A 22,736-nucleotide genomic window follows, 5' to 3' on the forward strand; every position below is an offset into this window, starting at 1 on the left:
GGGGCGCCGGATTCTGTCCTGGTTGCCCCTCTTCCAGGCCAGCTCTCTGCTGTGGCCAGGGAGTGCAGTGGAGGATGGCCCAAGTGCTTGGGCCCTGCACCCCATGGGAGGCCAGGATAAGCACCTGGCTCCTGCCATCAGATCAGCGTGGTGCGCTGGCCGCATCGCGCCGGCCGCAGCGGCCATTAGAGGGTCAACCAATGGCAAAAGGAAGACCTTTCTCTCTGTCTCTCTCTCACACTTTCCACTCTGCCTGTCAAAAAATAAAAAATAAATAAATAAATAAAAATTTTTTAAAAAGCCAAAGGCTACAAGTCAATGCATTACAGTTTGGAGTTTCCCAGAGAATCCCCTAACCCAGCCCCGTCACGAACATTCTCAGTCTAAAAAAAAAAAAAAAAAAAAAAAAAAAGTCCATCTGTGCCTACTCATTTTTGAGCATAGCAAGTGTCTCACCACTCCCTGAGAAGAGCCCCAGCCACAAACGCTGGCATTTGATGTCGAGCAGCCCACGTGGGCTCACAGAACTAGGTGTCTACTGAGCTGAGCTAGGGAACTGGGGCCTGAACAAAGCCTTCCGAGAGAGAAAGAGAGGGAGAGAGAAAGAGAGAGAGAGAATCTTTCATCCACTGGTTCACTCCCCAAATGGCTACAATGGCTAGAGCTGAGCCAGGCTGAAACCAGAAGCCAGGAACTCCATCAGGGTCTCCCACGTGGGTGCAGGGGCCCCAGCACTGGGGCCATCCTCCACTGCTTTCCCAACCTCATCAGCAGGGAGCTGAATCAGAAGTGGAGCATCCAGGACTTGAACCAACACTCTGATACGGGGGGGGGGGGGGGGGGCGTGTTGCAAGCGTGGCTTAACCTGCTGGCCACAGGGGTCTTCTGGTCAGGCATGGAAGAGGTGACTATTTCCGGTGAATGAGGAATATTTTCAAGGTGTTGAGACGAACTTGGTTGTCTCTGATCTGTTTAAAAGGAAATCAGGGGAGGTCTCTGGACCCAGAGTTACAGGACAGTGGGTCTGGGTGCTTATAAGGAAGCAGGTTTCTGCAAGAGAGGGCGGTGCTTGTCACCACATGGGAGCAGCAAGAGTGGCAGGTGCACGGGTCAAGATCCCAGCAGCTTCTCTGGTTGGTACTTGAGCTTCCCTTGAGATGCACTCTTTTAAAAAAATTATCTATTTATTTGAAAGGTAGAATTACAGAGAGGTAGAGCATGTAGCCTGGTGGTTGAGGCACCAGTGTTCCACATCAGAATACCACGGTTCAATATCCGGCTCCAGCTCCTGACTCCGGCTTCCTGCCCTTGCAGACCCTGGGAAGCAGCCATTATGGCTCAAGTCACTGAGTTCCTGCCTACCCTGTGGGAGACCTGGATTGAGTGCACAGCTCCTGGCTTCCCCTGGCCCTGTCCCACCCATGGTACAAACCATTCTTAGCATTTTGGTGGTAGTGGTGGCGGACCAGCAGATGGGAGCTCTCCACTAAACATATACAATTTTTTTGAAGATTTATTTTACTTATTTGAATGACAGAGTTACAGACAGAGGTAGAGACAGAGAGAGAGAGGTCTTCCATTGCTGAGTTCACTCCCCAATTGGCCACAACGGCCAGAGCTGGGCCGATCCAAAGCCAGGAGCCAGGAGCTTCTTCCAAGTCTCCCACGCAGATGCAGGGGCCCAAGCACTTGAGCCATCTTTCACTGCTTTCCCAGGTGAATTAGCAGGGACCTGGGTCAGAAGTGGAGCATCTGGGACTCAAACCGGCACCCATATGAGATGCTGGTGCTTCAGGTCAGGGCTTTAAACCACTGTACCACAGCACCAGCCCCAAAATTTTTAAAAACCATCAAATTTAGAAATAAGAATTTGCTTCTGAGAGTTTGTGGCAAGCAAACACGGAAGTGCATGTGAGCACCCGGGTTTGAACAATAAAATGATGGGAGTCACCAAACGATTCTTTAGCTGTGCCTCAGTGGCCTGCCTGGACAGCGGTGCTGGGACCATATGGAGTCATATCAGGATGATGCAGCTGGGACCAGGAAGGGGTGTGGCTTTTTGAGGAAGTGACCTCAGGAGGCAGGAGTGAGGACCTGAGGAATGAGAATTGAAGGGAGGAGAAGGCAATGGGCAAGGCCATCAGGGGCTTCCGCCCACCAGAACCCCGGGTGGAGCCCTGTGGTCCGCCCATCAGAAGATCTCTGGAACAATAGACCAGCGCGGAGCAGCCCAGGGAAGGGGCAGCAGGTGCCCCATCTCTAGGGATTGGGACTTGTCTCAGGCAGACCCTTTGCCTATGCACACTCAGGTGGTGCCTCCTGAGGGGACATGGTCGGACAGTCTGTGTCTTTGCCACGTGCTTCTTAGCCAGGCATGGCAGGGAAGGGCTGGGGGGCTATTTTCTACCAACAGGCAGGCAGGAGAAAAGAAAATGATTCAGTCAGAGACCCCAAGAGCAGGCCAATCACCACTCCAAATCTTGGAGGCCCCCAAAGTCAGCACATAACATAGCGAATTGTCTTCCCCATCTTCAGAGGTACAGGGTTTACCAGATGGCCCCTTACCTCTTCCCACAGATTTGCAGAATGAGGTGTGTGTGTGTCTGTGTGTGTGAGTATGTGTGGAGGGGGTGGGAATGGCTTTCCTTCAGTTAACCTGAAGACACCACACCTGCAGTGGAGTCTCCCCAAAACGGTGCTGACAGGTCCAGGGATGAACCACCCATCCAAGGACACAGCTCTCATCACCGCTAGCCAAGATCATTTTGCAAAACACCTTGCATTTAAAACAGCTTTGTTTTTCCTAGTGCTTGGCCGTTTCTCCAGGGTACGTGCACAAAAATGCATCTCGTGGGACAAATGCCTCATCGTGCACGTGGTTTACAGAAGCTAAGGCCACGATTCCCAGATTTTAGGATTTCCTAACCTTCCTGCTCCTTTGCCAACAGTGAAGTCCCAAGGCCCCGGGAGATCCAGCCAGGCCATCCCTTGTTTTGCCTTCCAAGAGCGTTGACAGAATACTACTATTTTCTTTAGTTTTGTTTCCAGTGTAGGGCTGGTGGGGAGGGGGGAGCTTCCCAGGCCGGGGAACCTGGGCTGCGGGCATTTTAATTAATGTTAATGCCTGGGTTGACCCCCGCCCCTCCCCCAATGGCTCTGAATAAGAGAAACCAACGGGCAGAGCCAGACAAAGCTTTGTGCAAGCCTGGGGGTACCCCTGGAAAAGCCTCCCCAGCCAGGCCCACACACCCCTTCCCATTCAACCCCCACCCCACCCCGCCAATGTAGAGTTGTTCAGCTCAAATAAAAATTGGGTGGGGAGGAAGGGAGAGGATTTCTCCTTTTAATAAATAAGATAAATGCTGCCAGGGACTCTGAATTAGCTTAGAGTCTCCACTTTCTCACTGTCGGGAGGATTTTTGTCCTGGGATCAATACTACCGGTACTTAGCCAATAACTTGCCCAAAACAAAACAGATCCCTGGCATATGCATTCAACTACCCAGAATCCCGGCTTCAAAATCCACCTGATGTTTAAATGTACACGAACACCCCTGAGTTGGGTCAAAGCGTAGCCGCCATTCTTTCCGCAGAGATACTGTGTTTCTCCTTCTCTTTTGGAGTAAATTTTCTATTTTTTGCCCCAACCTTCTCGGCTTAAGCATTTTATCCAGTTTAAACGATGGGGATTTGAATTGCTATTTTAGAGGAAGAGGCTTGATTAAAACCTGTGTCCTCATCAAATTATTGGACACTGGTTCTTGGGCTCTGTTTACATTAGTGTCAACCTTAATTTAAATTCTGCATAACTATATTTGCTTCGCTAAATGCATTCGCCAGGAACACACCACAAATTACTTTGCATTATGAGCCAGAGTCTCTTTGTCTATTGCAAAGTGTTTTGAAATTAGCACCATAAGTAACTAGCTGTAAGTGTCACTCGATCTCCTTAATGCCTCATTAATCAAACCCGGTGGCAGCTGGGACGATGGCCAGGCCCCTCAGATATAAGATCAGTATCACTTGCTCCTTGCATTTGACCACAGTCTTTTAAACTTGATTCATTATCTGTGCCTTTGCCCTCCCCTGTAGGGCTGCTCCTCCCTCAGAGGCCTCCCAACACGTGCAGCTTTGTAGGCAGACCAGTTGCATGTGTGTGTGTGTGTGTGTGTGGTTTTATTTATTTATTTATTTATTTTTTGCAGAAATGGGAAATTAACCTCCCCCCCACCTTTGTGGAAATTCATGATCGTTAAGAAAGAAAGAAAAACCCCACCTGATTCCCGGAATTATCCACAATGATTCTACGTGATTTCTGGACCACACTCTAAAATTCGCACTGGAAAGATTTTCCTGAGCAAGTTTACCTTTTATGTCCAGAGTTAGAAAATACAAACACATCCCCACCCCCAGACTACAATTCCCGCCTCGGGTTCAGTTCTCAAAAAGATTGGGATACGTTTTTGAGTCTAAGCACCCAATCAGGACCCCCCCCAAATGTGTTTGTTGCTTTATTATGTGATGCAAATAATTCTGTTTTTTTTTTTAATTTATGCTTGCAAAAGAAATACAGAATAACTCATATTTGGTGGTTTTATTAAAGACCTTGTAGGAAAAAAATAAGTTAGTGTCCCTTCACTGTAAAAGATGGTATTGTTTACAAGACTTTTTAAAATGCATTCTTTGTATGGTACCACCACACATTTGCAAATGTCTAAATGGAAGATCTCTCTGTGTTCCACTCTCCTTCCTACAGCACACAACACACACACACACACACACTTACACACACACATCCTTGTAAGCAAATGCAGTGCTCATTGGCATTAAAACTACCTGGCAGCAATATGGGACAATGGCTTCTTGGATATCTCAGAGGTGGTGTGCACAGCCTGGTGGGGGCAGCCAGGGCAATCTCCCTGCCAGGAGCCTCCTCCATGGCCCTGGGGACTCTGCCTGCCTGCGAGAGCCCCCACAGCAGGTGCCCTGGACAGGTGCTGTCTCTTCTTCTCTCAAAGGGCAGCGACTCAGTGGGAGGCCGTGGCTTGCTGACCTTGGCTTCCGACCACCCAGCAGGAAAACAACCGCAAGTAGGGTTCTGCAGGTTGTGTCAGGGAGGACACAGTGACACACACACACACACTCACCACACATGCACACACACGCCACACTCACCACACCACACACACATATACACACTATATACACACACCACACACATACACAACACATACACACACCACCCATACACACACCACACACACACTCACCATACATACACACAAATGCCACACTCACCACACTACTCCACACCACACTCACCACACCACATATATCACACCACACACACATATACACACATACACCACCACACCACACCACACACATACACACCACACACACACCACACATATACACCACATATACCACACACACATACACACACCCACACACAACACACACATACACACTATACACACACACCATGCCATACTCACCACACCATACCACACACACCTATACATATATACACCACACCACACACACATCAGACCACACACACACACATACACACACCACACCACACACACACATATACACACCACACCACATATACACACACCACACACTCACCATACCATACCACACACACACCACACACACAAACATGCACCACACCACACCGCACACACACACCCAAACACCCCCAATACACACACACCACGCCCCTACACACATACACACCACACACACACACCTCTCATATACAAATACACCCCATAGATCACACCACACACACACCGCACATCACACACATACATACATCACACCATGCATCCCACACCACATCACACTCACATACACACACACCACACATACACACATACACACATTGAAACTTTGTATTTCCAGAGGTTTAATGCAATCATACTAAACCTTCCTTTTTTTCTACAGTGTTGAAGTTTTTGCCTTTTCTCCTTACAAAGCCATCGAGGCTAAATAAACCTTTTCACATTGGAATGAGGCACTGTCACCAGGCTCCCCAGACCGGCAGCAATGGCAAAACCCCCAGCCGGCAGTGTGGCCTGTGTGTTGGATTCTGACTTCAGAATCCACTTACCCGCATTCTGTGCTTGCTTTTATTTTAGTATCACCCCCTGTTTCCTCTTAGGGGATTCAAAAGAGGCTCTGATTTTCAAAGAGCAAACGGGAAAGAACACTTTGATTATTTTTCCATGCCATTTCCTCTGCTTAGGCACAACTTTCAGCAGTTAGAAAAGCCACCCCCCTTCGACCCCCAATGGTGTGTCTCATCTCTCCTCCATCCTGCTTTCTTTCCTTGGGATTCTGGACAAAATCAGTGTGGAAAGGAGGGGGCCATAGCGACTTCCCAAAGTGTACCATAATAATTGGACACAAATTTTTTTAAAAAATTGACAATTCCAAATGTCTTCCTTTGCGGGCAACCCAATAAGTCTGATTATTTAAACAACAACAACAAAAAAAAATGACACCTTTTTATGAACTCAAAACCACCTCTTCCCTCCATTCCTCCCTCACCTCCTTTGCCCTAAAAGGCAACACTTGGGCTTGGCAACTAGCACAAGCCACTAAGCCCCTGCCCTAAGACGCCCCTACCAAGATCCTATCTGACAACAGCTTGGGTTTAAGAAGGAAAAAGGGAGAGAGAGAGTCAGAGAGAGAGAGAGAGAGAGAGAGAAAGCAGGAATCAGAGTCCTAGGCACTGCTCCCCCTCAACTTTTCCTTTCTTTCCCTCACCAGCCCCCTTGCAAAAATAAAAGAGAGCCGAGCGCAGCTGGGTACAGTAAGGGCACCCCACGATTTAAAGCGATAAGCACGGTCTTACTTAGCCCCAGTGCTGCAGCTGTGCACTTATCTGGCCAAAGGAGACCCCAGGGACAACAAAAGATCCCAAAGAAGGGGACGGGAGCTGCATGGGAAAAACGCTATCCCAGCATTGTGGCTCCCTTCTGCTGAGCAAATAGTTCACACTGTTCATTCCTATCTTCTATTCTCTCCCTGGCACATTGTTTGTGCCCTTGCATTTCATTCTGCAAGGAAGGTTGCTCTTTGGGCCTATAAGCAAACAAGTCCAGAAAAGAGCCAGCCATCGGCTCCTCTTCCCCGGAGAACTAGCATTTTTATTTCGACTCCAAGCTGTCAAAGACCTGGAGAGTTGATGTCAGTGTCCTGAATTAATTGCTTTAAGCTGGAGCAAGCTCCACAAGCTACCAAATGTCCAGAAGATGTTTATTAATAACATTTCCTCCAGGATTCTGGCTTCCAAGCTGTCCCTGGGTAGTGGCCTTTATCTGCTGCCGTCTCTCTCTCTCTCTCTCTCTCTCTCTCTCTCTCTCTCAGCTTGGCCTCTCAGAGCTCGATCATCGGGACAAAATTTAGGATTTTGGGGCATGAAAAAAATAGCCACTTTGATCACAGGATATGAGTGGCGGACGGGGAAAGGTCTGAAGGGGACAGAATCTGGCCATGTCACTCTGAAACTAGGGGGAGGGGACACCCCTCTGCAAAAGCTCATTTAGCCAAAACAATTAGCAAAAGGCACAGAGGAAATCACTGCCTCTGATTCCCCTCCCCCAAGAGACAATTTGAGGAGGGTGACAACACGATGCATTTTGAAGTTTGCCTGGTACCAAAAAAAAAAAAAAAAAGCCTCTTTAATAGAATGAAATAATAAACCAATTTATATACCGATATAAGACGAGGATCGTGAGTGCCATTGTGTAATTTTCCACTTGACTTTTCATTATCTACCTGAACAAAATCAATCTATATGTATGGGATCAACATACAATTCCAGAGATAAAAGCTGAAAATAAATGTGCTTTGCATATCCCCAAGATAAAAGACACAGTCTTCCACACTGCCTTTGCCTTTTCTTCTCCAGCAGATGCATTTATAAAATAAATTGTTGTGTCAAGGAAAGAGCCAGACGGAGCGGCGTATCTCGAGTGCTGACGCCGGTGCTGGAAATATTGATCCCTTGGATGAACGGTGGTTAATAAGTACCCAGCAGACGGTATCAGGTCTTTTGCCCTAGTTTACCCAGAGTGCAGTCTGGGTCAATGTTTCTCCCAACCCAACCTCCCCACCTACCAAAAAAAAAAAAAAAAACCACACACAACTTCCCCCTATTACTGTGGATTTTAAGCCTGGAGGTTTTCCAAAGAGACAAAGCACACTGAAAAAAAAATCACATCACAATGGAAGAACTCTGGGCCATTGGAAAGGTTGCTATTTTTTGTTTTACTCTAAACAGGTTGGCTGCTATTCTTTTGACGGTCTTCTATCTGCCCACTGAGAGCAGTGACACTCTGTCTGCCTTCATCCTGGCCAAGCCATGGGGCCACCTGAAGCCCCTTCCCAGCCAGCACTGCACCTGCTTGTGTGTGCCGTTGGATTCACCGCTCCATGGGGAAAGCACTGTGCCCATTCTGCCTCCCAGCACCTGACTGCATCCAGTCTTATCACCACGCTCTTCGTGAAGTGAGGATTGCTTGCCAACACCGTATATCACCCAGCAAAGGAAAACCCCACCTGGCATGGGTAGAGGGCCACCTCTCACCCCCAATCAATCTCTCTGAGTTTGTGAACGGTTTCTAATCACTCAAGAGTACTAATGTCTGAGGCCAGAGATTTGTAAAAGCGAGCCACACGGCATTATTTATTCATCGTGATACTTAGTAACTCCAAGTGCAGTAAGGCGTCTATCCGGACAACTTGATGGCCACGACTTTAGCTCTGACAGCAGGACTAGTGAACACTCATATTTTAAGATCTTTACAAGCACAAATGTTAATGCTGTTGGTTGTGTCCCATTCTGCAACCCCTCAATTTTCACATATCTTCTTCCCTAAATCCGGAGCTCCAGGTTCACACATGGTACCCATCTGGAAAATATACAAGCCTACTTCCTCCCCCTCCTTGAAATTCAGTGAGAAAGGCAGCCCTGAGCCATCTGACTACAGCATCCTGGCCTTTTGGAGACATTTGTAATGGTCAGAAAAATCACATGGGGCTCCTAGGAAGCCAACTGTCTGTCTTCCATCCATCTCATCTTTTTGCTCCGGGAGCTGTGAGCAGGCAAATCTAGAGAAAGCATAAGAATGCAGTCAAAAAGGGTTATGTATTGCTAGGAATTACGTTTGTAAAGGGGACTACCCCCTGAAGGCGTGTTTCCAGAAGGTTCTATATTCACATTACAGAAATGCTGCCTTCTATGTCTAGAGTGTCCGGCCTCTGTGGAGATATCTCATCCATAGTTTAATTACATTTTTTGATTCAAATTGGAAATCCAACAAACCAGTATGATAGTACATGAGCTATCATCAGCATCAAGAAAATTTTCTAGAAGTCCCCACAGAAAATTTGCTCCTGCCGGAAAATGCCATTGCCAAGTGACATCATAACCACCTTCTTTGCTTGGGGGGGCTGCTCCTTGCATAGGCAGAATTCAAACACCAAATTGGCACGCAATCAATGCTTAGGAAAAATCAATATGTACTGGAGAAACCGAGTGTTTTTAAATAGCATTTTTAAATGGCCATGTCATAACTGAACTATCTTGATGTCATTTCCCAGGGAAGATAAACAGATAGAAGTCCAGGAAAAAAAGAGAGAGAGAGAGAGAGAGAGAGAGAGAGAGAGAGAGAGAGAAGCAAGCATTCAGATAAATACAATACGACAAAAAGTTGTTGTCAACTTTTGCTAGCTCTACGCTTTTAAAAATCGTGTGTTAGCAGTTCAGATGTTTAAATGAGGAGCTAAAATATGTGAAACAACTCAGAAATGAAAAAAATGAGAGTAGGACAGAGGAACCAAGACCAGTCTGCAGTCTGTTGCCTACTACAGCTTGGGGAACACCTTAGCAGAATTTGGAAAATTGACATTATCAGTACACACACTGGCCTGATAATATGCCTGCCTGCACATCACAAGCTAAATGATTTTTTCCCTCCATAATGGTCTTATTATTCCCTTCCCTTGTGTGTATGACATTTGGGAAAAAAATTAAAATAACCAAATATAGACCATTCTTGACTTCCATGGCTACCAAGATACCAACAAGTGTGGGGAGCTGTGCTTCCCTCAAGAGTCAGGGTGTCCTTTCTCCGCAAGCCGGCTGGAGACAATTCCATTGTCCAGGTGAAAACAAAACACCATCCTTTGACAAATGCCAAACGGAAAAGCTCTCTCAAGTCTCGGCTCTGTGCAAGGTTGGGGGTGGGGAGAGATCTAATGAAACCGTGGCCCTAAAGCAGAATCTGGCACACCTTTCTAGAACCATCCACGCCTCCGCCTGCCCCTATAGTCCCTCTGCCTGGCTCTCTGCACTCGCTCCACACAGATGCCCACTGTGATGAGGCCGAGTGCTCCAGAAATGGGGCCAAGGAGAACCCTGGAGAATCCGCCAACTTTCCACACCGCTTATTTTTTTTTTTCCAAATGCACTTTTCTTTTTTAAGATGAAAAGAAAAATACCCGAGCCTCCCCCAGGATGACAGCTTGAAAAGTGAATGAAATCTCCTATTTGCAAGCCTATGTGAAGAAGGGAGAATGGCCAATGGGCACTGAGGGCAGCACACCAGGGAGCTGAGAGGCCCAGAGAGGGACTTTTCATACTCTCTCCTAGCTATGCCTTGGAGTTTACATCAGGTTGCTGCAAAATGTTCTATACGTGGAGCACGAAATGAAACCTCCCTGAAACCGAGTTAACATTTGGCCCACAAAGTATCTCTTGGGTGACTCAAGATATCCAAGGTGACTCACCCTCCACCCATACCTGTCTGATGGTTCCTGGCTTTAAAAAAAAAAATTTCAAATTCATTGCTTCAGCATGTCCTTATTATTTGCCAGTAAGAATGCCATCTCCTTATTCAGGGCCTTCTGCAGTGTTACCTACAGTGGTAACCCTCAGTAACACGAGGGAGGGAAATCAGGTGTCTTTGACAGAAAGGGGGAATGAGTTGTTCGGCTGCCTAAGCTGGGCAAGGTGGCACACTCCCACTGATGGGGTGTTCTCTCCTGCACGGGGGTCCTGGTGCCGCAGAACCATAGTAGCAGATCCACTGCGCTCGCTTGGGACTCACAGATGTCAAGTTAGGGGTTCACTTCGGGGACCTGGAATTCACAGCCTGGGGGTGTTTAATTCTCAGTGAAGCCAAGACGTTGTTTTTCCGAGAAGGTCCTTTTAAAAGGCACCATCTCTTCTCTGCAGAAACGGCCAAGTTCGCCTTAAGTGTCACTTCAAAGTTCCAGCCCAGCATAGCAAAGACGAATCACTCCCCCAACAACTTCCCGGCTCCACTTGCACTTAAAAATAGAGTTAACAGTGAGGGCAGAGTGAGTAAGAGGCACAGAGAATCTCTGATCTGTGGATTTAGGAAGCCTAGGATCATGGTGGAAGCCTTCCCTCCCTGACTGTTCTCTGGGCGCTACAGAGAGAGCAAAAGGACAACAGGAAACACGAGGAGACTTCACGAAGTCCGAGAAAAATGGAATTTTAAAAGTTCCTTTGGGTGCAAACAAAAAAAAATTTTTGGAACGATACAGCGTGGCGTGGGGGATCGGGTTGAATACCTCGGTGGACTTCAGTTCCTGCTTTGCACTCCTCAAGTGTTCACCTTGTCGTCCTATTTTTACCTGAAACCGACCCGGGCCTGTGTGTGCACAATACAGATGGCTACATTCTCACACTGTGCACCCGCTGAAGGTCGCATGCTTGGCATCAATAGCAATTAGTTCCCTTTTTAAAATGGAAAATGTCATTAAGTTCTTGAATAATTCAAGAGTACAGGTCACAATACAGTGTCCCTTTTGGGGGTCTTTATGGTGCAAATGGAAACACCAGGCGAGCCTATCAGGACGAGTAGATCTAAGGTTCACAATGTAGGTCTATTTAGTGTGACAGGAAAATTAAATTACACGAGACACTCATTCATTGTCACCCGTTAACAGGCTTGGGAAAATTGTGGATCCCCGAGGGCACATCACTGGCCACGGGCGAGGGAAATAAAAATATTTCACTGTCGCCGGTGGCGGCTTCCCTTGCTTGGTTTTTGAACGCGACAAACAGAAACACGGCCCCTCACGGTTGTCCTTGGAGGTAGGGGCCGGGAGTCTCGTCTCGGAGGCCGCACGATTTACAGGGGCCGCCCGAGAGAGAGCCGGGGAGCCTGCCTGCCGCTGGGGCGCTGCGCTCCGCTCCCTCAGCCACGCTTGAGTTGCTCTGGGTCCAGGAGATCCTGGAAAGGAAACATAGGGGCGGGCTGCAAACAAAAATCGGCTTCCAGGAGTTCCCCGAGTGCCTGTGTGCCTGGCTCCGGAGCCGGCTCTCGGATCTAGGAAAGAACCGTGGAGGCTCCTGGCGGTCTCCGGCTTGATTGAGCCCACGCCACCGGGGCTGGGCCAGGGTGGACCCGGGGTTAGGCTGGGCGGAACGGGGTGGGGGATTCGCAACGAGGACCCTCCGAGGTCACCAAAAGACAGCCGAGCTGGCCCCCGGGCCGCGCGCCAGCACCGACACATCCCGGGCCACCGGGCCGGTGGGCGTGGCCGCTTCGGTCCAGCTCCTACCCTTGACCGGAGACTGCTCCACGTGCACTGCCCGCCCGCTGCCGCGCGCCCTGGGCACCGGCCGAACAAACCCTGGGCCTCGCAGCTGTTCCCTAGCGCCGAGGTGGAACGGGGTAGGGCGAGGGGGGCAACCGGCTTTCTGCGCCCACGGCGCCCCGCGTGGGACAGGCCGGGTCTGGCGGGGTCGGTTCCGTGCGTTCCGGGACTGGGGGCGGGGGGAATCTCCAGGGACCGCCCCTCGGCCTCGCGCTTTCTTAGATTTTTTTTTCTCCGTTGTGAATGACTCCTAAGTCGGGTTTGGCTGGCTTTTCTCTTTCTCGGCCTCCTCCATCAGACCCTTGGAGAAGTCCTCTGCGCGCGAGGGAGCGGCGAGAAGGGCTACGCGGACGGCCCCCGGGCGGTGCCACCCAGGTCTCCACGTCCGCTCGCCACTGCGGGGGCGCGAGGAGGCTGCAGGTTCTGCCCGCTCCTCCGCGGACCCCGCGACAGTCCTGCCGCGCACAGGAGCGCCCGAGCGGCCCCAGGGCCCGGGTCCCCGCCGCGCCGTCCGGGATCCAGAGCCCAGGGCTGCAGCGGGGCCGCTGCCTATAGTCCCCGGGGCCACTGGCGCGGGTGCCAGGCCGCCACCCGCGGCTCGGGACTCATTTGGGAAGGAGAGAGAGGGGCGCCGCTCCGCTGGCGACGCTGGCCAGGCTTAGGGAAAGCGGACCACGTAATAAAAACACTTTTTTTTTTTTTTAAGAAAAACTGTATTCCAGAGTGCCCAAGGCAAGCGACTCGCGCCCAAGCTTGGAAACATTTTCCCGGGAGAATAAAAACGCTTTCGGTGCCTGGGGCGGTGCGTGCGGGGCGGGATAACCGGGAGCGGGTGCACGTTCCACGCCTCTCATTTTCCAAAACGCTTCCGCAAACACTTGGGGGCTCCGGGCCGCAGTAATTCCAAAGACAATTCTCTCTGGCTTTAATTTGATTTGCATTTTTCGACTTCGATAATATTCAATTTCATGGCCGACTACACATGTAAACACGGCAAGGGCGCGTTTTTTCGCCCCTTGCACCCGACACAATGTGGCCGTGAAGTTACACTCTGCAGTCCGAAAAGCACCCGCCCTCGTGTCCGGAGTTATATTTCTTAAAACAGCCCGAGCTGCTTTGCCTAGACTATTAAAAAAAAAAAAAAAATCCAAACTTCTGAACTGGCTAAGGTGTTGGGCGAGAGTTTCGGCAAAAAATAAATCCTATTCCACAAGGAATCAGTCCGGGTTCGACTTCCATAGTACTGTCTATGGTAACTGCATCACAGTGTTGGGCCTCCCAAAAATGATTTAAAAATTTTTTTTAATGTGCATTGAATGGCCAGAAAGCCAAATCCTGACAAATACAAGGAGCTCGCCTACTAGGGAAAGGTTGAATAGGCTCCTCTGCGCTATCCAACATAGAACTGAGAGAAGTGAAATGGAGGTAATTAGCTTTGGGCGTTTTCCCAAAGCTGGTTTCCTACTGTATCACTGAGGAGAAAAATAGGTCCCGATGCCTTGCACGTAGTGGATACACCAACACTCCCAACGCGTCCTATGCCCGAGGCACAAAATTGCACTGAAAACGCAAAGAAATGAAGCTTCTCTTGCTTGATCCAGGGGTCCCTTATGTAATTAAGCAACTCTGGTTGCCGAAGCTATTCCTCACCGTAGCTGCCTGCCGTCCACGATGGTGGGACGGACCCTCAAAAGATATTTCTATCTTAAATCCTAAGACTTTACAAATTACAGTGTTTGAGATTTGTTTGTTTTGTTTAGTTTAGTTTTTTTTTTTAATTAGACACTCATGGGCAAAATTAATGATTTTTTTCTTTAAAAAATTAAAAGATATTAGGGCTTTGGCATTTGGGAAGGAAGAGACTGAGAAATTAGTTTTATGAGACTTCTTAAAAAGCTTGTTGGAGGCTCGCTAATAACAGGGAACAGTATTTTAAGCTGGTGATCTAACTGGAAAAATATCTTTTATCATGTGAAAGACACTTAGGCAAACAAGGAAAGAAACAGTGCTGACTTTGAAAGGGAAAGTTCCTTAATTTAAAAAAAAAAAAAAGTAGCAGGCTGCCTATTCAACACCGCCCCACTGTTCTTTTGCATTTGACTTTGTTTTTTTTTTTTTTTTTTAAATACTGAATTTTAAACCATCATTGTTTCGGATTTGTACTCCGCTTTCATACTGCTTCTATGACAGGCAAGTCTCCTTTATTTTGCACGCGTATTTGGCAGACTGGACAGTCAGCACAGTGGCTTCATAGCAAACCTATTCTGAGACACAGAGCTAATTGAGGGGTGCTGGTTACAACGCAACAGTCTACTCGGAGAATTGCAAATTCTGGATGATGGGAAACATCTTTCCCTCTTTCAATTAGTAATTCAGGAGTAAATGGGGGTCCTTTAAGGATCTTGAAAGTTCAATCATCCAACTCCAAGTCTGCCGTTTTCTTATGCTCTGACCCCTAAAGAGATCTGTATGGAGGACCACAGCTGTTCCCTCCAGAATTAACACACCTGGGCTGCGACTGGAATGTTCCTCCCACCCCCGCCCATCCCAACTTTGTTCTGATGGACCTGAGGTGCAACAAACTCATCTACTGTGTGTGTGTGGTGGTGGGCGGGGGAAGGTCTGTTGGGAATGCAGGAAGGAGAGCAAGGGAGGCTTGGTCCAAGGGAGTCAAATACTTTAGCCAGGTGGGGACTTTCAGAGATGGGAGGGATCCAAAGAGACAACCCTCTCCCAGGAGCCTTCCCTGTAGGATTAGGTACTCAGCAGAGTGTGCCCTTGGGGAGAATCACTGTAGCACCCCCCAAAAGACCAGCTGTGGGCTCCCTGGAAGGGGGCAGAACAATCAGCTAAGGGATTGTGATCTGACTGTCCCTTCATGATTAACAGGAACCCAGAGGTGTGTGTGTGTGGAGAGAGAGAGAGAGAGAGAGAGAGAGAGAGAGAGAGAGACTCAGCTGAATGCAGGGGCGAAATCTTTGCAGTTGCTTTGACTTGTTTACCAAGCGAAGGCAAAACCTAAACAGCGCTTTCCACAATCAATGAAGAGATCACAGGAGGTGCAGAGTTGAGCTCCCTAAATGAGTCTGGCATTCTGATAACTGCAGGTGAGCACCTGAGATCAACTGCTTCCCCAGGCTCCACGCTGGGAAGAGATAGGGATGCATCTTGTTCCCTAGCTGGAGGAAGGGAGAGGCGCGAGGGGGATTTAATTGTCTGCCTGGGCGAATCGAAATGTCCTCTTAAAGCAAAGAAATCAAGAGAGATTGGTCTTTAATTGGTAAACTCTGCTGGTGAGAGGGGACAGCAATTAAAATGCAGAGAGGTCAAAATATCTATGGGATACGCCTCCCCCCAAGGGCCCGCCCCCATCCACAGCTCCCCCAACGCCATTCTCCACTGATTTTAGTCTTTTGAAGGCTCAGTACCTACTCTGATCGGAGGCGATTTTGCAACCCTCAATTAGCCGGTTTGGAGTGGAGACTCGCAGGAGTCAGCCAGCCCCCATGCCCAGGACATCACTGTGTGCCGAGCTGGCCTTCAAACCCTGGCTGTCTTAAGTCTCCCCGGAGATGCCACAATGGAAGACACAAAGTTTGCAGCTGCTAAACACAATTCAGAGAAGTTGGCTTCTAAGTCAAGGAGGGCCTCCTCTGTGTCCCCAGGGACTGGGGCTAGGAGATGTTCAGCCATGCTTTGCATACACGGCCACACACAGCCCCGTGTGTGCACTCTGGGATCCTTACAAGGGTGGCCTACTGGGTGGGTGGATGCAGACCAGTCTTCCTGGGCCAGGATCCTACTGGACCGGGCAGGGGGTGGGGTTCGAGGCAGGGATGCAATCCCGGGGGCAGGTGTTTATCTGCATTTCTATATGTGAAGGGGGAGGTGTGCTGTGGGGACTGAGGCCTTGCTGTTCCCCGAGCTAGGGCAAGGGCACGCTGGAAACCAGCTGTGGGTTCCTGCGTTCCACATGTGCTTTGTCACCTGCGCTGTCCTGCTACCAGGACTAAGCTGGGCACCTGCATTGTTTGAAGCCCCCATGCCAGCCCACGGTCTCTGCCTCTGACATTTTTCTCTTTCCTGGTATTTTCTCTTTCCAATTACAACACAAGAGCCACCTAGCTGCCTCAGCTCTTGCTGTCTCGTTCCTTCTAGCGTTACTCTGCATACCCTGGAAGCTTCCATGGGGAAGGGAGCATGCATGGCCCAGCTGAATGAACATCTGGCCAGCTTTGAGGGACCAGGGCCACAGGTGAACTCCCACGGTTACCCAAAAAGGGACAGTGAGAATCCAGCCTAACCCCAGACATAACTTACCAGCCTCTCTCCTAGGAAAGGCAGGGAGTGGGTGGGGCTTTGCCACCCACTGGCAGGGATACCCCAAGCCTCACTCTTCCTCAGACCTCCCTCACTGCCCTGCCTCCTCTTGACACTTCAAACGCTCGCCTCCATGGAGAGCAGCTCACTTCCAAAGTTCCAGTGAAGGTAGCCTGCCTACCGTACTGGGATAGGAGGTGCCTGTACCCCAGAGGCGTCAGAGGCAGGAGAAATGGAGAAGACATGGTGCTGAAAGAGGTCAGCGCCCAGCTCTGAAAGGGAAGCATATTCCCTACTTCCCTAGCCCCAAGTCCATCTCCCAAAAAAGTTTGATTTCTACCCGTGTGGCAGGGGGATGCTTAAACAAAGATCAGGTTCATAGAGACACCTGGAAGGGCACCTGGTACCTGGGGAACCACACTTAGTGGTGATGAGGTTGAATAGAGTTTTGATAAAGCAGAGGAATTCATACATGCGTGTGTGTGTGTGTGTGTGTGTGTGTGCGTGAGTGACAGAGAGAGAGAGAGAGAGACAGAGGGAGGGAGATGGGGGTAGAGGACACTAAGAAGTACTAAGATTATAAAACAAAAGGGAAGATTTCTGCCAAGAAATGGATTCCCCCCCCCCTTTTTTTTTGTACAGGGGGTGGATTTTCTTAGTCATCAATGCATAGACAAAGGGACTGGTTAAAGTTTGTGGGAAAGACATACTATGCTAAAACTACGCATGGATTCCAAAAATCGTTTGCACCAAGATAAACTTATCTCTTAATTGCATTTTCCCCCTATAAACTTTTTAAAGTGCCCTGGTGTCTGCTGAAGTTACTGCTTTCTGTGTGTGAACTGTGGTCATTGGCACTCAGAATGCAGTACGAATGGAAAGCCTACCATAGAGCTGGTCCCTTTTCTTGTACACTGAGGATGGTTTTCAGAAGGTAAAGCAATCAGACACCTTGAGCAGAGCCGTGGGTTTCATATCCAAACGTGCACAAACTGCCATCCCGATTTCTTTGGCAATAGTGCTCCTGCTGTCCAAATGGAGCTCTCCCCACGTCCCAGGTCCTGCCCTGACTGACGCTTCCTGTTTCTTCGCAGAAAATGTCACCTAACCATCATCTGTGTTCCTCGCTTCGCCAGCTGCTCCACTCACTCCCACCCTTGCTCCTTCCAAAGCCCTCTCCACCAAACACTTCTCAAGATTATGTTTTCTGTTTTAAAAGTCATGAATTCCAATTAGGAACTGAATGCCCTCCTTTAAGGCAGAAAAAAACTTTCCCAACAGGATTCATTATATAATTACATCTGCTTTGTCCAAAGAGAAGGAAGAACGCATCGGGATCGTATTTCTGTTGAAATAGTGATCAAAACCCGAATGCATGCGATCCTATTTGACTCGCTCAATGCTGTCAATATCACTGCCTGTTCTGGAGCCTGTATTTTTATTCTTTCCAAGCAAGCGAAACAATAGAAAAGCTGCTATAGCTATGGCAAAAGAAATCTGGTGCTCCACCATTTAAGCAAAAGGCAGGGGAGCCACATCAGCCGGTAAAACTGAAACAGCCGACACTTCTTCCAAAGTTCCAGGCTGTGGGATCCTTCCGCATTTTCCCTACACACATACATGTTTGTGGTGCTGAAGTTAAGGGTGTTTAAGTCAAATAAATGCAGTCGTGCTGGTATGGTTTCCTGGCATTGCTGGGAACATCATCGTCTTTAATTACCAAGAGAGTTAACTCCCTGGCACTTGCCCCAGTGAGAATGTGGGGGGTTTTGAATGAATGAATGCAACTTAATTTGTGTTGCCTCGGTCAGCCCTCCCAGCTGTCAGTTGTGTCAAGCAAACTACCCGTTCTTCTTTTGAGGGAGGCTCAGCAAAATAGATATAAAAAAAAAAGGAAGTCGGTGCTTTTTCATGTGAACCTGGGTGCGTGGAGGGAGTGACAATGACATCTGACCAGTCTGCTCTGATGAGAAGCCACTAATACTCGCTGTGAAGATAGGCTGGCAAACACACACACACACACACACACACACACACATCGTTGTCCTCCCCACCTGGTCCGTGCGAGGGGGCTTTAGGGAAGGGGCAGCTTCCCGTGCAAAGGACAAGCAAAAGTCTGGAACACGCGCAGAGGGTGCAGGGGCTGTGGGGGAGGGGGCAGGCATCACCTCCAGTCTGGCCCTAGGGACCAAGACAGAATTACAGCTTGTAAAATAAGCCTCCATCAGTCTCCCAGGAGACAGCCGGTCTCAACTTGGGTGTTCCCGGCTTGTTAGCCTCAGCCATAATTGGTCTCTCCTCCCATCCCGCGTTGTTGGTTTTCTGTGTGTGGCTTTTGGTGTGAGCGTGTTAGGTCATCAACAAATACAATGCCGGGAGGGGGTGTGGGGGGACACACATGATTGTTTTAGAGAAGAAAGGAGAAAAGGGATAAGAGAGTGGGCAGGAAGGCTGTGAAAAGAACGGGGAAGATGCCTCTAGGATTTAGGCTTCCGAGGCAACCCCTGGAGTGCTGCAGGGTAGGGGACTCCCCGGGAATTTTGTCAAAGGGAGAAGCGGCCAGGCAGCCTGCTGAGCTCTGTGGAGATGCACATCTAGTCCAAGCCGAGTTTTGTTTGCGCCTCTTTGGAGAATCCAGCAACCTCCTGCTTGCATCCAGTGTCTCTCAGCAAAGCGGAATTTTTCAAATCATCGCTAGCTGTGTGCAGAGCAGAGCAGGAAAACCTTCGGAGTGGCCCAGACCCCCGGGGGGACAGAGCAGGGACACAGGCTGCCTCTATCCATTAAAAATAATAAATAGTTTTTCCCTCAGTCATCAATATCTTTTCCACATCTTCCCCAAACGCTTATTTTTTTTCCATGTCTCCATCCTGGAGACAGAGGCGGTAAGAAATGTATGCGCCGAGGTCGAAGGGAAGCAAGAGAGCCCAGCCGCCTTTGCAATGCGGGAAGGGAGAAGACACAGTGCATTGTGTTCATTCAAAAGGGAACAGATAAGGTCCCAAGACGCTCAGATCTTCACAAAAAGAACATGGGGGGGGGGGGCGGCAGCAGCAGAAAGTGTCCCGGAACTAAGTTGCAAACTTTGGGGGTTCCTTCTCCCTCCCCTTTTATTCCCCCTCCCAAGTTTTTAGTGTCTCCCCCACCCCCTTGGCGGCCCTGCGTTGCCATGGTGCTGCCCCCCCCCCAAGGCTGCCGTCCACTCTGCCCTGCGGGGAGAAGGCGTTGCAGGTCTGAAGCCAGCAGCTCACTGGGTCTGGGGGCACCAGGGTGTGTGCGTGTGTGTGTGTGTGTGTGTGTTCGTGTTCTGTGAGGCCAGTCTTGGGGTCTGCAAATGTGTAGATACGGCCAGCAGCAGGTGCTTAGCAGCCCCAGGTCCACTGGGGGGTTTTGGAAGAGCACTTCCTTTCCTTTCTCTCTCTCTCTCTCTCTTTCTCTCTCTTTCTCTATCTCTCTCTGTCCGCCGGCCCCCTCCCCCCATGCAGAGTGAAGATTCAGTGTCCGAAAAGGCTAAGGCTCTCCGGCTTCTCCGTAACACTCCTCCAGTCTACGCATTCCTGAAGCTCTCCTCTCAGCCACCCCTCCCCCAAGCCTGGAGCGCCCCCTGACCCTCGGATACCAGTAGGCACCGCCGCTCAGAAAACCAGTTACTGCGCGGTACCTGCAGGTACCTTCTTGGCGAACACCTCCCCCACGCCCCAGTGGGTCGCTCTCTTTCTCTCCCCCTCACCCCCACCCCAGCACTGAGCACTGGCTGCCTTTTTTTTTTTCTTTTTTTTTTTTTTTATAAAACCAGGCCACGGCAGGTGATAAAGATCAGGCGTTTCAATCGCCATTTGGAAGATTACATCTCTCCAGCAAGGGTCTTTCTTTCAAAACTCGCACCGAATTAACGACCGCGGCGACTCGGCACCCGGCTCTCCTCGGGGCCCCGGGCGCGGGGTGGGCTCCGCCGGGGGCCCGCACACCGTCAGACGGCCAAGGAAAGGCCGTGGGGCGACACTCGGCTAATGACAAGTAATTGATGGATCCGAGGCGGCGTATTACCAGCGGAACGGGCAGGCATTAATTATTTAAAAACGATTAGCCTCGCCGTGCGTCCTGCAGCCGTTCGGTCGCTTTCAGGGGAACCAGTCCTGGACGCCCAGCGCAGCCTGGGTGGGAGGGCGGCGGGCGCGCTTGCCAGCCAGACCCGGGTGCGGTGCTCGGAGCTGGCTCAGCACTGGGGAGCCGGGGAGAGAGGGGACAAGGTACCCCCCAAACACACACACACGGGGGTGTCCCCGTAACACTGACCCCCGGGACCTGGTGACAGCGCTGCACGATGGAAGCGCTCGCCGATGGGGAGTGGCAGGCGATTTTCGTGGGTCCGCTTCCTCGCGCGTCCCGCTGCCTGGCCAAGGACCCAGAATAACCGAGCTGGGCAAGTGGCCCTCCCGACGCCTTGACACCCAGGCGCTTAAAGCCGATTTGATGGCAGGGATAGGACACCTTTTCCACCCCTCGCCCTCGGGGTCCTGCGGCTCTGTTTCCCCAGAGGTCGCCGCCTCCGAGCGCAGGTGGCAGAGCCGCGCGCTCGGTTCTGTTGGATCTTCCGAGCTGGTGCCCACCGGTTGCCCTGCATGCCGAGTCCAGCTTCCCGAGCGCGCTCCTGCCCAGGGCCAGCCGACTAAGGGGACTCCTGGCTGGCTGGGCAGAATGGGGTGGTGGCTTGCTGGGCCTCGCGGCCGGCTCCGACTTCATCTCCGAGGATATAGCTCCTAGCTCCGGCAGGCCCGCTCCGGTGCGCCAAGGCCCGCAGCCGCTCCCCGCGGCGAGAGCTGGCGTGCACTCCCGTCTGGGCGAGGCGCTGCCCCACCCCTGCCTGCTTCCTGAGCGCATCCCGGGCTGAGGCCGACTGTGGACTCCAACCGCTGCGCGCCTTGCGGAGGGCGTCGCCACGGTCGGGCCTCGGCCTCTCCGCACTCCCCCATGCCACGCACACCGTTTCCCCCTCGCGTCGCCCGACCCCTACGCTGGACTCTGAGGCCAAGGACGCCCCCCGCCCCCCTGCACCGTCCTTGGGCAGCACGCGGCCTTCCCTCGGATGCAGTCCCCCTGGCTCTTGTGTAACCGGGCTCAGAGCCTGGATTCAGTCTGAGTTTGCAGCTCTGCCACCCCGCATCCTCCCACGCCACGCACTCTCCAAAAATCCCCGCAAAAAAAGAAAAAAGGTCACCTCCCCAAATGCGGGGTCTTAACGGACCTTAACTCCCCACCCCCACCCCAGGCGCCGGACCTCCTGGAAGGGACACGGACCGGCGGGGGGAGGGGGGTCTGCAGACCGCAGTGGGGGCGCGCGCGGCGGAGGGGAGCCGGGCGCGACCCCCCGAGTGGGCGCGCTCCTACCTGCGGGCGGCGTGCGGGCGGCCGGGCGTGCGGGCGGCGGAGCGTCCAGCGCGCGGAGGGAGGCGGCCGACTGCTCCGAGCCGCGGCATCCCCGCATTTATTTGAGCGCTAACCGAGCGACTGTTGACTTTAGCACACAAAGCAAAGATTTCACTGCCCGCTAGTTTAAAAATGAATATTTTACCAAGATATCGATCAGCGTTATAAAATTCAGTTAAGTACAATGGGATCCCGGCAAAAAAAAAAAAAAAGAATAATAAAGGAGGGGGAGGCAATATAATATCTGTGCAAATTTGCTGAAGTGTGACGTGGCATGGAAAGTTTACCCTCCTGGAATTCGGATCTGGAATGTGTTTTTTCGGTTGTTTACTGACTTTG

At 50.7% G+C, this 22,736-nt stretch overlaps 1 long non-coding RNA gene across 1 annotated transcript in view; it reads right to left on the bottom strand.

Moving 5' to 3' along the window:
* The window catches only part of LOC138844205 (uncharacterized), a 31,667-nt gene extending 9,080 nt beyond the window's left edge, over positions 1–22,587 (bottom strand). The window contains exon 1 of the long non-coding RNA XR_011379764.1: positions 22,359–22,587. This is a non-coding gene — a long non-coding RNA (uncharacterized lncRNA). The remainder of the gene's footprint in view (positions 1–22,358) is intronic.
* Between the last annotated feature and the right edge of the window lie 149 nt (positions 22,588–22,736).

The sequence above is a fragment of the Oryctolagus cuniculus genome, chromosome 11 (genome assembly GCF_964237555.1).
Source record: "Oryctolagus cuniculus chromosome 11, mOryCun1.1, whole genome shotgun sequence".
NCBI lineage: Eukaryota > Metazoa > Chordata > Mammalia > Lagomorpha > Leporidae > Oryctolagus > Oryctolagus cuniculus.